The 14,014-nt window shown below is 36.9% G+C and overlaps 1 protein-coding gene and 1 pseudogene across 1 annotated transcript in view; both read right to left on the minus strand.

Moving 5' to 3' along the window:
* AGBL4 (AGBL carboxypeptidase 4) overlaps positions 1-14,014 on the minus strand; it is a 1,601,862-nt gene that overhangs the window by 1,372,692 nt on the left and 215,156 nt on the right. The window lies entirely within an intron of this gene.
* On the minus strand, positions 8,818-8,919 carry LOC123387467 (annotated as a pseudogene).

Below are 14,014 nucleotides of genomic sequence, written 5' to 3' on the forward strand. Positions count from 1 at the left end.
AAATGAAAGTCACAACAAGCTGGGAATACAGGGAAAACAAACTCAAGAGCACATTGGCCTAGGCATATAGGGAAGGAAGAAGAGGCTAGGCTGAGAATTTTCCAGTTGCATTTATCCCTGATTATGGATTAAAAATATTTATTAGTACTGCCCTATGACCCAGCAATTGCACTACTGGGTATTTACCCTAAAGATACAAATGTAGTGATCCGAAGGGGCACGTGCACCCAAATGTTTTTAGCAGCAATGTCCACAATAGCCAAACTATGGAAAGAACCTAAATGTCCATCAACAGATGAATGGATAAAGAAGAGGTGGTATATATACACAATGGAATACTATGCAGCCATCAAAAGAAATGAAATCTTGCCATTTGCGACAACGTGGATGAACTAGAGCATATCATGCTTAGCGAAATAAGTCAAGCAGAGAAAGACAACTATCATATGATCTCCCTGATATGAGGAAGTGGTGATGCAACATGGGGGCTTAAGTGGGTAGGAGAAGAATAAATGAAACAAGATGGGATTGGGAGTGAGACAAGCCATAAGTGACTCTTAATCTCACAAAACAAACTGAGGGTTCCTGGGGGGAGTGGGGTTGTGAGAAGGGGAGTGGGATTATGGACATTGGGGAGGGTATGTGCTTTGGTAAGTGCTGTGAAGTGTGTAAACCTGGTGATTCACAGACCTGTATCCCTGGAGATAAAAATATGTTATATGTTTATAAAAAATTAAAAAATATATATTTATTAGTGACTGATAATTCTTGGATAAAATTTCCCTTGAAAAACAGTCCCATTCTTCAGAATTTGGGACATCTTTACTAATATGTAATTTTCATTTGCTATACTATTATTTATAGTCCTGTGTTAAGTATTCAGATTCAATTATAATCATTCTATTCCTAAATGATATTAAGTTATACTTTATATATGATCCAATATCCCAGGATGCACAAATCTCAGTAAGAAGAAAGCATACCCTTCCCTTCAGCAATGAGCAACCAAATTTTACTTATAAAATTGCTTCCATATTTTACCCTGTTTAGATGTATAAAAGGTTAACATCTAATTCCATTTACAATGCTGATCCAGCAAGAAAGAAATTAATTTGGCATTAGAGTAGTAACATCAATTTCCCATGTATCTGAAGTAATGCATTTACTGGAAGGAGATTAATATCAATTCCATAAATCATTCACATGCTTTTTCCGGAGTTGGAGACATCTGAGTAATGTCATATATGTGAGCTGATATCACTTTGTGCATACTCCATTCATTAATCTATGCCTGGGGTTGCAGAGTAGTTGTCAGAAGAAAATATAAAACTTGGAAAAGAATCAATCTTTCTGTACTTAATTTTTTGTGACTTGTTTTAGGTAAGATAAGCCAAATGTTGCCTGAAAAGTGATGACATTGATCCATACTGGCAGTCAGTATTTTCAGAAAAAAGAAAATTTTTTTTAAATCAAACATGTGGTCAATTGTCTTCCTAGTGGTAACAACCACTTAATACACATATGACAAGACAACAGGTAAATATCAATGTAAAGATTACATTAATGATCCTCAATAGTCACTGAAAAGAAATTTGAGTCTGAACCTCTCCTGTAAACATTAACTCTTCCTTGTTATTGTTGAATTTCATAATCAGTCTCAGAGTTGTGTTAGGGTTCTCCATCAAAATAGAACCAATAAGGTGTGTGTGTGTGTGTGTGTGTGTGTGTGTGTGTGTGTAGAAAGAGATTTATTGTAAGGAACTGGCTCATAATACCATAAAGAGTAACAAGTCCCAAGATCTGCAGTTAGCAAACTAGAGTTCCACAGAGCCCACGGTATAGTTCCAGGCAAATGCTAGCAAAATGGACGGGACTGGAAGAGATTATGCTGAGTGAAATAAATCAAGCAGAGAAAGTCAATTATCATATGGTTTCACTTATTTGTGGAACATAACAAATAGCATGGAGGACATGGGGCGATAGAGAGGAGAAGGGAGTTGTGGGAAATTGGAAGGGGAGGTGAACCATGAGAGACTATGGACTCTGAAAAACAATCTGAGGGTTTTGAAGGGGTGGGGGGGTGGGAGGTCGGGGTACCAGGTGGTGGGTATTATAGAGGGCATGGATTGCATGGAGCACTGGGTGTGGTGCATAAATAATGAATACTGTTATGCTGAAAATAAAAAATAAATTAAAAAAAAAAACTGAGGAAGAGCTGGTTTTTCAGCTCAGTGGAACACAAAAAAAAACTGATGTCCCAGCTCAAGATAACTCAGGCAAGGAGAGCTTCTTCTTACCAAGGTGAAGTTCAGTCTTTTTGTTATATTCAGGTTTTCTACTGATTAGATAAGGCCATCGCACAGTAGGGAGGGCAACCTGCTTTACTCTGTTTACCAATTTAAATGTTAATCTTATCTAGAAATACCTTCACAGACACACCCAAAATAATGTTTTACCAAATGTCTGGGCATTCCATGACTCAGTCAAGTTGAAACATAAAATTAACTTTGACAGTACCTTAAAGATCATCTACCAACCCCCAAAATACAGGCCCCAGTTCCCTTCATAACAAAGAATGAGAAAAACAAGACCCAGATATGACGTTGGAGCTCCTAATGCCCAGTAAATATTAGTTATTTTTGACCAATTGGTAATTATTAATCCTAAACGTAAACCTTCCATTATAAGTCATATGTGGCTAACAAAACTACAGAAAAAAGGAAGTACGTGATCCAAAGGAAAAAACCCAGGTGTTTGGCTTAGATGAAGATCAAATCCTGGCTCTATAATTTACTAATTTACTTAAATTTGGCCCTCAGCTTCTTCACCTGAAATAGTGCCTTTTTCATAAAATTCTTAGAGTTAGAGATAAGGTATACAATGTTTCTTACATAGTACATCTCATGTAATACATGCTCAATATTTCCCTAACACACCATTATGTGTTCACTTTCAGGACACAAGGGAGAATTCACTTTTTTGCCCTCCTGAATATAGACATGGCCAAAGTCACAGTGAGAAATTTCTCTCTTGCCACAAATTCACAAAACCAAAAGTCCTTATATTTTATAGTATAGTAACAACTTACAGATTATTTCCCTATCTTCTATCATTTGCGTGTAAATAGTATTGTCGACTAGGCAGGACAGGCTTCATTACTCCATTTTAGTGATTAGATCACACACTCAGAGTAGTTAAGTGAATTGCCCAAGGCCACACACATAATAAGTGCCAGGTCTTCTGATTCCCAGGCAATACCAATCTGTAAATGGGGGGAAAAAAAATCACACTGACAGTAAACTGTCTTGTAAAATAATTTACTGACATGTTGATTTGTTTTGGTGTTTTGTATAGGATATCCCCCATTCTATTTCTCGCTACACTAGTTATAACCCCCTAATACATACACATACACACACATAACCTAATATGCATTATTCTCCAGGCCCTTTCAAATATCTTGCATCGGGGAGGTTCATGTAATAATAAAAAGGCAAAGTAGCCTCTAACATTTTTCTTCCTCACATTAGCCATGATTATGATGATAGAAAAGAGGACTTCCATTGGAAACAGAAAGGAATTTGACATTTCTTGCTGAGCGTAGAAACTAGGATCCACACCTACAACACACAAACAGTCCAAAATCCTTCTGAAAACAATCACCTTTCTGGGGTTAGGTGGGAAAAACTGCAGGTTACTGGAAGGGAGGTTGGGGGGGGGGGTTAAGTGGGTGGAAGGTATTAAGGAGGGCACTTCTTGAGTACTGGGTATTATATGTGAGTGATGAATCACTAACGCCTACTGAAACCAACAGTACACTATATGTTAGCTAACTTGAATTTAATTAAAAACTTGGTGATGAGCTTTGGGAGGGAGAAATTAGCATTTTGAGTAAGTGAAAATAGTATCAGTTCAGCAAAGTTTGGCAATGAGGAATAATGAATCTCTAGAGCTAACACACAATGTTTTCCTTGCTATAACCACAGAGTGGTTCTGATAGTGAGTTATCATCACTGTTATTTTATACTGATATCTCTAGGCTCAAATGTATATAGAAAGTAATAATAATTTCACCAGTAGTTTCCAGAATCATGGAAAATAAAGCATGTGCTAACCTGAATAAAATTAAACCAGGAATGGAATGTGACCAAGAAGCAGAAGTTTTTACTCCTGAAACTCAGTGTTGGGCCTAATAATAAAAAAGTTAAATAAATAAATAAATAAATAAATATTTGGAAGGAATAAAAAAAAAGAAAACATATACTTAAGTATCAATTTCACCTATGACATTTTCCTGACATTTTACTAAAGGACAAAGTTCTCCAAATCCACAAAAGTCACCATTTCGCCATGGTTGCTCCTACTGCCATGCCTCATGTTTATTTTTATTTGAATTACTCCCTTTAATGATACCTTTCATATTTATGTGAGTTTTTTTATCTACTATTGTACATATGTAGTCTGTATACTTACCTAACCTGTATGTACAGTATACTCAAATACATAAACACAAATGCACTTCCATAATGTTTGTATACATCATACATATATGTGGGAGTGAACTTTGTTGCTAGTATTTTCCATTGTTGAATTGCTTTTAAACTTTTTCCCATGGTTTGTTTTTGCTATAAAGAAGACTCATTTATATATAAAAATAAAAAAAAGATATGTCCCTGTTGGAGGGAATGCAAGTTGGTGCAGCCAATTTGGAGAACAGTGTGGAGATTCCTTAAGAAATTAAAAATAGACATTGGGGTACAGATGGCCCTTCTTTTCACTACATCTGTATCTTTGGGGTAAATACCCAGTAGTGCAATGGCAGGGTCATAGGGAAGCTCTATTTTTAATTTCTTGAGGAATCCCCACACTGTTCTCCAAAGAGGCTGCACCAACTTGCATTCCCACCAACAGTGTAAGTGGGTTCCCCTTTCTCCACACATGTTGTTTCCTGTCTTGTTAATTTTGGCCATTCTAACTGGTGTAAGGTGATATCTCAATGTGGTTTTAATTTGAATCTCCCTGATGGCTAGTGATGATGAACATTTTTTCATGTGTCTGATAGCCATTTGTATGTCTTCATTGGAGAAGTGTCTGTTCATATTTTCTGCCCATTTGTTGATATGATTATCTGTTTTGTGCGTGTTGACTTTGGGGAGTTCATTATATATCCTGGATATCAATCTTTTGTCTGTACTGTTATTTACAAATATATTCTCCCATTCCATGGGTTGACTCTTTGTTTATTTGACTGTTTCCTTTGCTGTGCAAAAGCTTTTGACCTTGATGAAGTCCCAAAAGTTCATTTATGCTTTTGTTTCCTTTGCTTTTGGAGACATATCTTGAAAGAAGTTGCTGTGGCTAATATCGAAGAGGTTACTGCCTATGTTCTCCGCTAGGATTCTGATGGATTCCTGTCTCATGTTGAGGTCTTTTATCCATTTTGAGTTTGCCAAACTGTGGAAAGAACCAAGATGCCTGCCCTTCAACGGACAAATGGAAAAGGAAGATGTGGTCCATATACACTATGGAGTATTATGCCTCCATCAGAAAGGATGAATACCCAACTTTTGTAGCAACATGGATGGGACTGGAAGAGATTATGCTGAATGAAATAAGTCAAGCAGAGAGTGTCACTTATCATATGGTTTCACTTATTTGTGGAGCATAACAAATAGCATGGAGAACAAGGGGAGTTTGAGAGGAGAAGGGAGTTGGGGGAAATTGGAAGGAGAAGTGAACCATGAGAGACTATGGACTCTGAAAAACAATCTGAGGGGTCTGAAGCAGCGAGGGGTGGGAGGTTGGGGGAACCAGGTGGTGGGTATTAGAGAGGGCACAGATTGCATGGAGCACTGGGTGTAATGCAAAAACAATGAATACCACTATGCTGAAAATAAATTAATTAATTAATTTATTCATTGCAAAAACAATGAATACTGTTATGCTGAAAATAAATAAAAAAAGAAATTAAAAAAAATAGAAATTAAAAATAGAGCTTCCCTATGACCCTGCCATTGCACTCCTGGGTATTTACCCCAAAGATACAGATGTAGTGAAAAGAAGGGCCATCTGTACTCCAATGTTTATAGCAGCAATGGCCACGGTCGCCAAACTGTGGAAAGAACAAAGATGCCCTTCAACAGACGAACGGATAAGGAAGATGTGGTCCATATACACTATGGAGTTATTATGCCTCCATCGGAAAGGATGAATACCCAACTTTTGTAGCAACATGGACGGGACTGGAAGAGATTATGCTGAGTGAAATAAGTCAAGCAGAGAGAGTCAATTATCATACAGTTTCTCTTATTTGTGGAGCATAAGAAATAACACAGAAGACATGGGGAGACGGAGAGGAGAAGGGAGTTGAGGGAAATTGGAGGGGGAGGTGAACCATGAGAGACTATGGACTCTGAAAAACAATCTGAGGGTTATGAAGGGGTGGGAGGTTGGGGGAGCCTGGTGGTGGGTTTTATGGAGGGCATGTATTGCATGGAGCACTGGGTGTGGTGCATAAACAATGACTTCTGTTACACTGAAAAGAAATTAAATTTTAAAAAATGGGGGGGGAGTACTTCTTTGGCCATCTGTATGATATCTCTGGAAAACTGTCTATTCAGGACCTCTGCCCATTTTTTAATCAGATTGGGGTTTTTGGTGTTAAATTCTTTATATATTTTGGATATTAACTCCCTATCAAACTTATCACTTGCAAGTATCTTCCCTTTTTGATTTTTTGATTGTTTCCTTGTGCAAAAGCTTTTTATTTTGATTTCAGTACCAGTAGCTTATTTTTGCTTTTCTTTACCTTGCCTGAGGAGACATAGCTAGAAAAATATTGCTACAACGAATGTCAAAGAAATTACTGCCAATGTTCTCATCTAGAATGTTTACAGTTTCAGGCCTCACATTCAGGTCCTTCATCTGTTTTGAGTTTATTATTACATACGGTGTAAGAAAGTGGTCCAGTTTCATTATTTTGCATGTAGTTGTCCAGTTTTCCCAGGATGTCTTATTAAAGAAGACTGTCTTTTTCCCATCACATATTCTTGCCTCTTTTTTCATAGATTAATGGACCATGTAAGTGTGGATATTTCTGGGCTCTCTATGTTGTTCCAATGGACTCTTAACTATTTTTCTGCCAGTACTATACAATTTTGATTGCTATAGCTTTATAGCATATCTTGAAATCTAGGCTTGTGATACCTCCAGCTTTGCTTTTCTTTCTCAAGACTGTTTTGGCTATTTAGAGTCTTTTGTGGTTCCCTACAAATTTTAGGATTATTTGGTCTACTTCTGTGAAAGATGTTATTGGATTACTGCTAGGGGTTACACTGGTCCTGTAGATTGCTTTAGGTAGCTTGGACACTTTAACAATATTAATACTTACAATAAGGAATGTGGTATATCTTTACATTTGTTTGTATTATCTTCAATTTATCAGTGTCCTACACTTTTCACAGTATATGTATTTTGTCCTCTTGATTAACTTTATTTTTACATATTTAATCCTTTTTGGTAAATTACAAATGGCACTGTTTCTCTTTCTGTTACTTTGTTATTACAGGTTAGAAATGCAATAGATTTCTGTATATTAATTTTGTGTCCTATAACTATACTAAATGTATTTATTAGTTCCAGTCATTTTTTGGTACAGCCAACAGGCTTTTATATATATATATATGGAGAGAGAGAGAGAGTATCATGTCACCTGCAAATAATGAAAGTTTTTCTTCTTCCTTACCAATTGGTATGCCTTTTGATTTCTGTTTCTTGACTGACTGCTGTGGGTAGGATGCCTTGTAGTATGTTGAATCAAAGTGGTAAAAGTGAACATCCTTGTCGTGTTCCCTATCTTAAAAGAAAAGCTTTCAGGTTTTCATTGCTGGGTATTATGTTAGCTGTAAATTTTTCATATATGGCCTTTGTTGTGTTATATTCCTTCTAAGCCCACTTTAGCAAGAGTTTTTTTTAATCATAAATGGATTGCACTTTGTCAAATGGTTTTTCTGCATCTACTAAGATGAACACACTTTTTATCCTTCCTCTTTGTTAATGAGGTGTATCACATTGATTGATTTAAGCCTATTGAACCATCTTTGCAGTCCTTGAATAAATGCGACTTAATTGTGGTGAATGATCTTTTTAATATACTATTTATTTTGGTTTTCTAACCAAATCTGGCTAAAGATTTATGATTTTAGTTTATCCTTTCAAAGAATCAGCTCTTGGTTTCATTGATCTTTTATTTTATTTTATTGTTTTAATTTCTATTTATTTCCACTCTAATCTTCATTACCTACTTCTTTCTACTGAATTGGAGCTTTGTCCTTCTTTTTCCAGTTCCTTTAGGCATATGGTTATATTGTTTGAGATTTACCTAAGATAGGTCTATATCACTACAAACTGTTTCTGCTGCACCCCCAAAGACTTGAGACTGCTGTGTTTCCATATTCATTTGTCTCTACATATTTTTTTAATTTCCTTTGATTTATTAGTTGATCCATTGGTTCTTTAGTAGCATATTATTTATCTTCCATGTGTTTGTGTTTTATTCTACTTTGTTTCTTGTAACTATTTTCTAGTTTTGCACAACTGTCATCAGAAAAGATGCTTGATATAATTTCAATCTTCTTAAATTTATTGAGACTCATTTTGTGCCCTAATGTGATCTATCCTGGAGAATGTTTCATGGGTCCTCAAAAAGAATATATATTCTGCTGTTTGTTTAGATGTAATGTTCTGTATATATCTGTTAAGTCTGTCTAGTCTAATGTATCATTCAAAGCCACTGGTCCTTACACATTTTCTGTCTGGATAATCTATCCATTGAAGTAAATGGGGTGTTACAGTCCCCTACTATTAAACTGATAAGAACAGATACTATACTTGATCTTAGCCAAAAAGCAGAGAAGTTATTGTGACAGATAGTAGCTACACTTATGGTATGTATAAATGTGTGAAATCATGTCCTGCACTTGAAATAAATGTAACACTGTTTGTCAACTACACTCAAATAAAATTAATAAATAAAAATTTGTTTCAAAAGTACCCAAATATTACTGTATTACTATTATTCCTTAAATAAGTTTTCTGTATCCTCCTCTCTCTCTTCTCCTTCTGGGATCCCTATAATGTGAACTTTATTATGCTTGATAATGTTGCAGAGGTCTTTAACTTATTCTAATTTTGTGTTATTTTTTCATTTTGATGTTGAGTTTGGATGTTTTCCATTACCCTATCTTCCTGATCACTAATCTGTTCTTCTGCATCTTTCAATATCCTATTGATATTCTCTAGTGTATTTTTCATTTCAGTAATTGTATTCTTGTGCTGAGTGTATTTTTTTTTTATCCTTTAGTTGAAGTTCTGAGTTTATCCACTCTTCTCTTAAGACTGGTAAGTAGCTTTTTGAACATTACTTTGAACTTTCTTTTTTTTTTTTTTTTATAAACATATATTTTTATCCCCAGGGGTACAGGTCTGTGAATCACCAGGTTTACACACTTCACAGCACTCACCAGATCACATACCCTCCCCAATGTCCATAATCCCACCCCCTTCTCCCAAACCCCCTCCCCCCGGCAACCCTCAGTTTGTTTTGTGAGATTAAGAGTCACTTATGGTTTGTCTCCCTCCCAATCCCATCTTGTTTCATTTATTCTTCTTCTACCCACTTAAGCCTCCATGTTGCATCACCACTTCCTCATATCAGGGAGATCATATGATAGTTGTCTTTCTCTGCTTGACTTATTTCGCTAAGCATGATACGCTCTAGTTCCATCCACGTCGTTGCAAATGGCAAGATTTCATTTCTTTTGATGGCTGCATAGTATTCCATTGTGTATATATACCACATCTTCTTGATCCATTCATCTGTTGATGGACATCTAGGTTCTTTCCATAGTTTGGCTATTGTGGACATTGCTGCTATAAACATTCGGGTGCATGTGTCCCTTTGGATCACTACATTTGTATCTTTAGGGTAAATACCCAATAGTGCAATTGCTGGGTCATAGGGCAGTTCTATTTTCAACATTTTGAGGAACCTCCATGCTGTTTTCCAGAGTGGCTGCACCAGCTTGCATTCCCACCAACAGTGTAGGAGGGTTCCCCTTTCTCCGCATCCTCGCCAGCATCTGTCATTTCCTGACTTGTTGATTTTAGCCATTCTGACTGGTGTGAGGTGATATCTCATTGTGGTTTTGATTTGTATTTCCCTGATGCCGAGTGATATGGAGCACTTTTTCATGTGTCTGTTCGCCATCTGGATGTCTTCTTTGCAGAAATGTCTGTTCATGTCTTCTGCCCATTTCTTGATTGGATTATTTGTTCTTTGGGTGTTGAGTTTGCTAAGTTCTTTATAGATTCTGGACACTAGTCCTTTATCTGATATGTCGTTTGCAAATATCTTCTCCCATTCTGTCAGTTGTCTTTTGATTTTGTTAACTGTTTCCTTTGCTGTGCAAAAGCTTTTGATCATGATGAAATCCCAGTAGTTCATTTTTTCCCTTGCTTCCCTTGCCTTTTGCGTTGTTCCTAGGAAGATGTTGCTGCGGCAGAGGTCGAAGAGGTTGCTGCCCGTGTTCTCCTCAAGGATTTTGATGGATTCCTTTCGTACATTGAGGTCCTTCATCCATTTTGAGTCTATTTTTGTGTGTGGTGTAAGGAAATGGTCCAATTTCATTTTTCTGCATGTGGCTGTCCAATTTTCCCAGCACCATTTATTGAAAAGGCTGTCTTTTTTCCATTGGACATTCTTTCCTGCTTTGTCAAAGATTAGTTGACCATAGAGTTGAGGGTCTATTTCTGGGCTCTCTATTCTGTTCCATTGATCTATGTGTCTGTTTTTGTGCCAGTACCATGCTGTCTTGATGATGACAGCTTTGTAATAGAGCTTGAAGTCCGGAATTGTGATGCCACCAACGTTGGCTTTCTTTTTCAATATCCCTTTGGCTATTCGAGGTCTTTTCTGGTTCCATATAAATTTTAGAATTATTTGTTCCATTTCTTTGAAAAAGATGGATGGTACTTTGATAGGAATTGCATTAAATGTGTAGATTGCTTTAGGTAGCATAGACATTTTCACAATATTTATTCTTCCAATCCAGGAGCATGGAACATTTTTCCATTTCTTTGTGTCTTCCTCAATTTCTTTCATGAGTACTTTATAGTTTTCTGAGTATAGATTCTGTGTCTCTTTGGTTAGGTTTATTCCTAGGTATCGTATGGTTTTGGATGCAATTGTAAATGGGATTGACTCCTTAATATCTCTTTCTTCTGTCTTGCTGTTGGTGTAGAGAAATGCAACTGATTTCTGTGCATTGATTTTATATCCTGACACTTTACTGAATTCCTGTATAAGTTCTAGCAGTTTTGGAGTGGAGTCTTTTGGGTTTTCCACATATAGTATCATATCATCTGCGAAGAGTGATAATTTGACTTCTTCTTTGCCGATTTGGATGCCTTTAATTTCCTTTTGTTGTCTCATTGCTGAGGCTAGGACCTCTAGTACGATGTTGAATAGGAGTGGTGATAATGGACATCCCTGCCTTGTTCCTGACCTTAGCGGAAAAGCTTTCCGTTTTTCTCCATTGAGAATGATATTTGCGGTGGGTTTTTCATAGATGGCTTTGATGATATTGAGGTATGTGCCCTCTATCCCTACACTTTGAAGAGTTTTGATCAGAAAGGGATGCTGTACTTTGTCAAATGCTTTTTCAGCATCTATTGAGAGTATCATATGGTTCTTGTTCTTTCTTTTATTGATGTGTTGTATCACATTGACTGATTTGCGGATGTTGAACCAACCTTGCAGCCCTGGAATAAATCCCACTTGGTCGTGGTGAATAATCTTTTTAATGTACTGTTGAATCCTATTGGCTAGTATTTTGTTGAGTATTTTCGCATCTGTGTTCATCAAGGATATCGGTCTATAGCTCTCTTTTTTGGTGGGATCCTTGTCTGGTTTTGGGATCAAGGTGATGCTGGCCTCATAAAATGAGTTTGGAAGTTTTCCTTCCATTTCTATTTTTTGGAACAGTTTCAGGAGAATAGGAATTAGTTCTTCTTTAAATGTTTGGTAGAATTCCCCCCGGGAAGCTGTCTGGCCCTGGGCTTTTGTTTGTTTGGAGATTTTTAATGACTGTTTCAATCTCCTTACTGGTTATGGGTCTGTTCAGGCTTTCTATTTCTTCCTGGTTCAGTTGTGGTAGTTTATATGTTTCTAGGAATGCATCCATTTCTTCCAGATTGTCAAATTTATTGCCGTAGAGTTGCTCATAGTATGTTCTTATAATAGTTTGTATTTCTTTGGTGTTAGTTGTGATCTCTCCTCTTTCATTCATGATTTTATTTATTTGGGTCCTTTCTCTTTTCTTTTTGATAAGTCGGGCCAGGGGTTTATCAATTTTATTAATTCTTTCAAAGAACCAGCTCCTAGTTTCGTTGATTTGTTCTATTGTTTTTTTGGTTTCTATTTCATTGATTTCTGCTCTGATCTTTATGATTTCTCTTCTCCTGCTGGGCTTAGGGTTTCTTTCTTGTTCTTTCTCCAGCTCCTTTAGGTGTAGGGTTAGGTTGTGTACCTGAGACCTTTCTTGTTTCTTGAGAAAGGCTTGTACCGCTATCTATTTTCCTCTCAGGACTGCCTTTGTTGTGTCCCACAGATTTTGAACCGTTGTATTTTCATTATCATTTGTTTCCATGATTTTTTTCAATTCTTCTTTAATTTCCCGGTTGACCCATTCATTCTTTAGAAGGATACTGTTTAGTCTCCATGTATTTGGGTTCTTTCCAAACTTCCTTTTGTGGTTGAGTTCTAGCTTTAGAGCATTGTGGTCTGAAAATATGCAGGGAATGATCCCAATCTTTTGATACCGGTTGAGTCCTGATTTAGGACCGAGGAGGTGATCTATTCTGGAGAATGTTCCATGTGCACTAGAGAAGAATGTGTATTCTGTTGCTTTGGGATGAAATATTCTGAATATATCTGTGATGTCCATCTGGTCCAGTGTGTCATTTAAGGCCTTTATTTCCTTGCTGATCTTTTGCTTGGATGACCTGTTCATTTCAGTGAGGGGAGTGTTAAAGTCCCCTACTATTATTGTATTATGGTTGATGTGTTTCTTTGATTTTGTTATTAATTGGTTTATATAGTTGGCTGCTCCCACATTGGGGGCATAGATATTTAAAATTGTTAAATCTTCTTGTTGGACAGACCCTTTGAGTATGATATAGTGTCCTTCCTCATCTCTTATTATAGTCTTAGGCTTAAAATCTAATTGATCTGATATAAGGATTGCCACTCCTGCTTTCTTCTGATGTCCATTAGCATGGTAAATTCTTTTCCACCCCCTCACTTTAAATCTGGAGGTGTCTTCGGGCTTAAAATGTGTTTCTTGGAGGCAACATATAGATGGGTTTTGTTTTTTTATCCATTCTGATACCCTGTGTCTTTTGACAGGGGCATTTAGCCCATTCACATTCAGGGTAACTATTGAGAGATATGAATTTAGTGCCATTGTATTGCTTGTAAGGTGACTGTTACTGTATATGGTCTCTGTTCCTTTCTGATCTACCACTTGTAGGCTCTCTCTTTGCTTAGAGGACCCCTTTCAATATTTCCTGTAGAGCTGGTTTGGTATTTGCAAATTCTTTCAGTTGTTGTTTGTCCTGGAAGCTTTTAATCTCTCCTTCTATTTTCAATGATAGCCTAGCTGGATATAGTATTCTTGGCTGCATGTTTTTCTCGTTTAGTGCTCTGAAAATATCATGCCAGCTCTTTCTGGCCTGCCAGGTCTCTGTGGATAAGTCACCTGCCAGTCTAATATTTTTACCATTGTATGTTACAGACTTCTTTTCCCGGGCTGCTTTCAGGATTTTCTCTTTGTCACTGAGACTTGTAAATTTTACTATTAGGTGACGGGGTATGGGCCTATTCTTATTGATTTTGAGGGGCGTTCTCTGAACCTCCTGAATTTTGATGCTCGTTCCCTTTGCCATATTGGGGAAA

This window comes from Mustela putorius, unplaced genomic scaffold (genome assembly GCF_011764305.1).
Source record: "Mustela putorius furo isolate JIRA1106 unplaced genomic scaffold, ASM1176430v1.1 tig00003853_pilon_pilon_pilon, whole genome shotgun sequence".
NCBI lineage: Eukaryota > Metazoa > Chordata > Mammalia > Carnivora > Mustelidae > Mustela > Mustela putorius.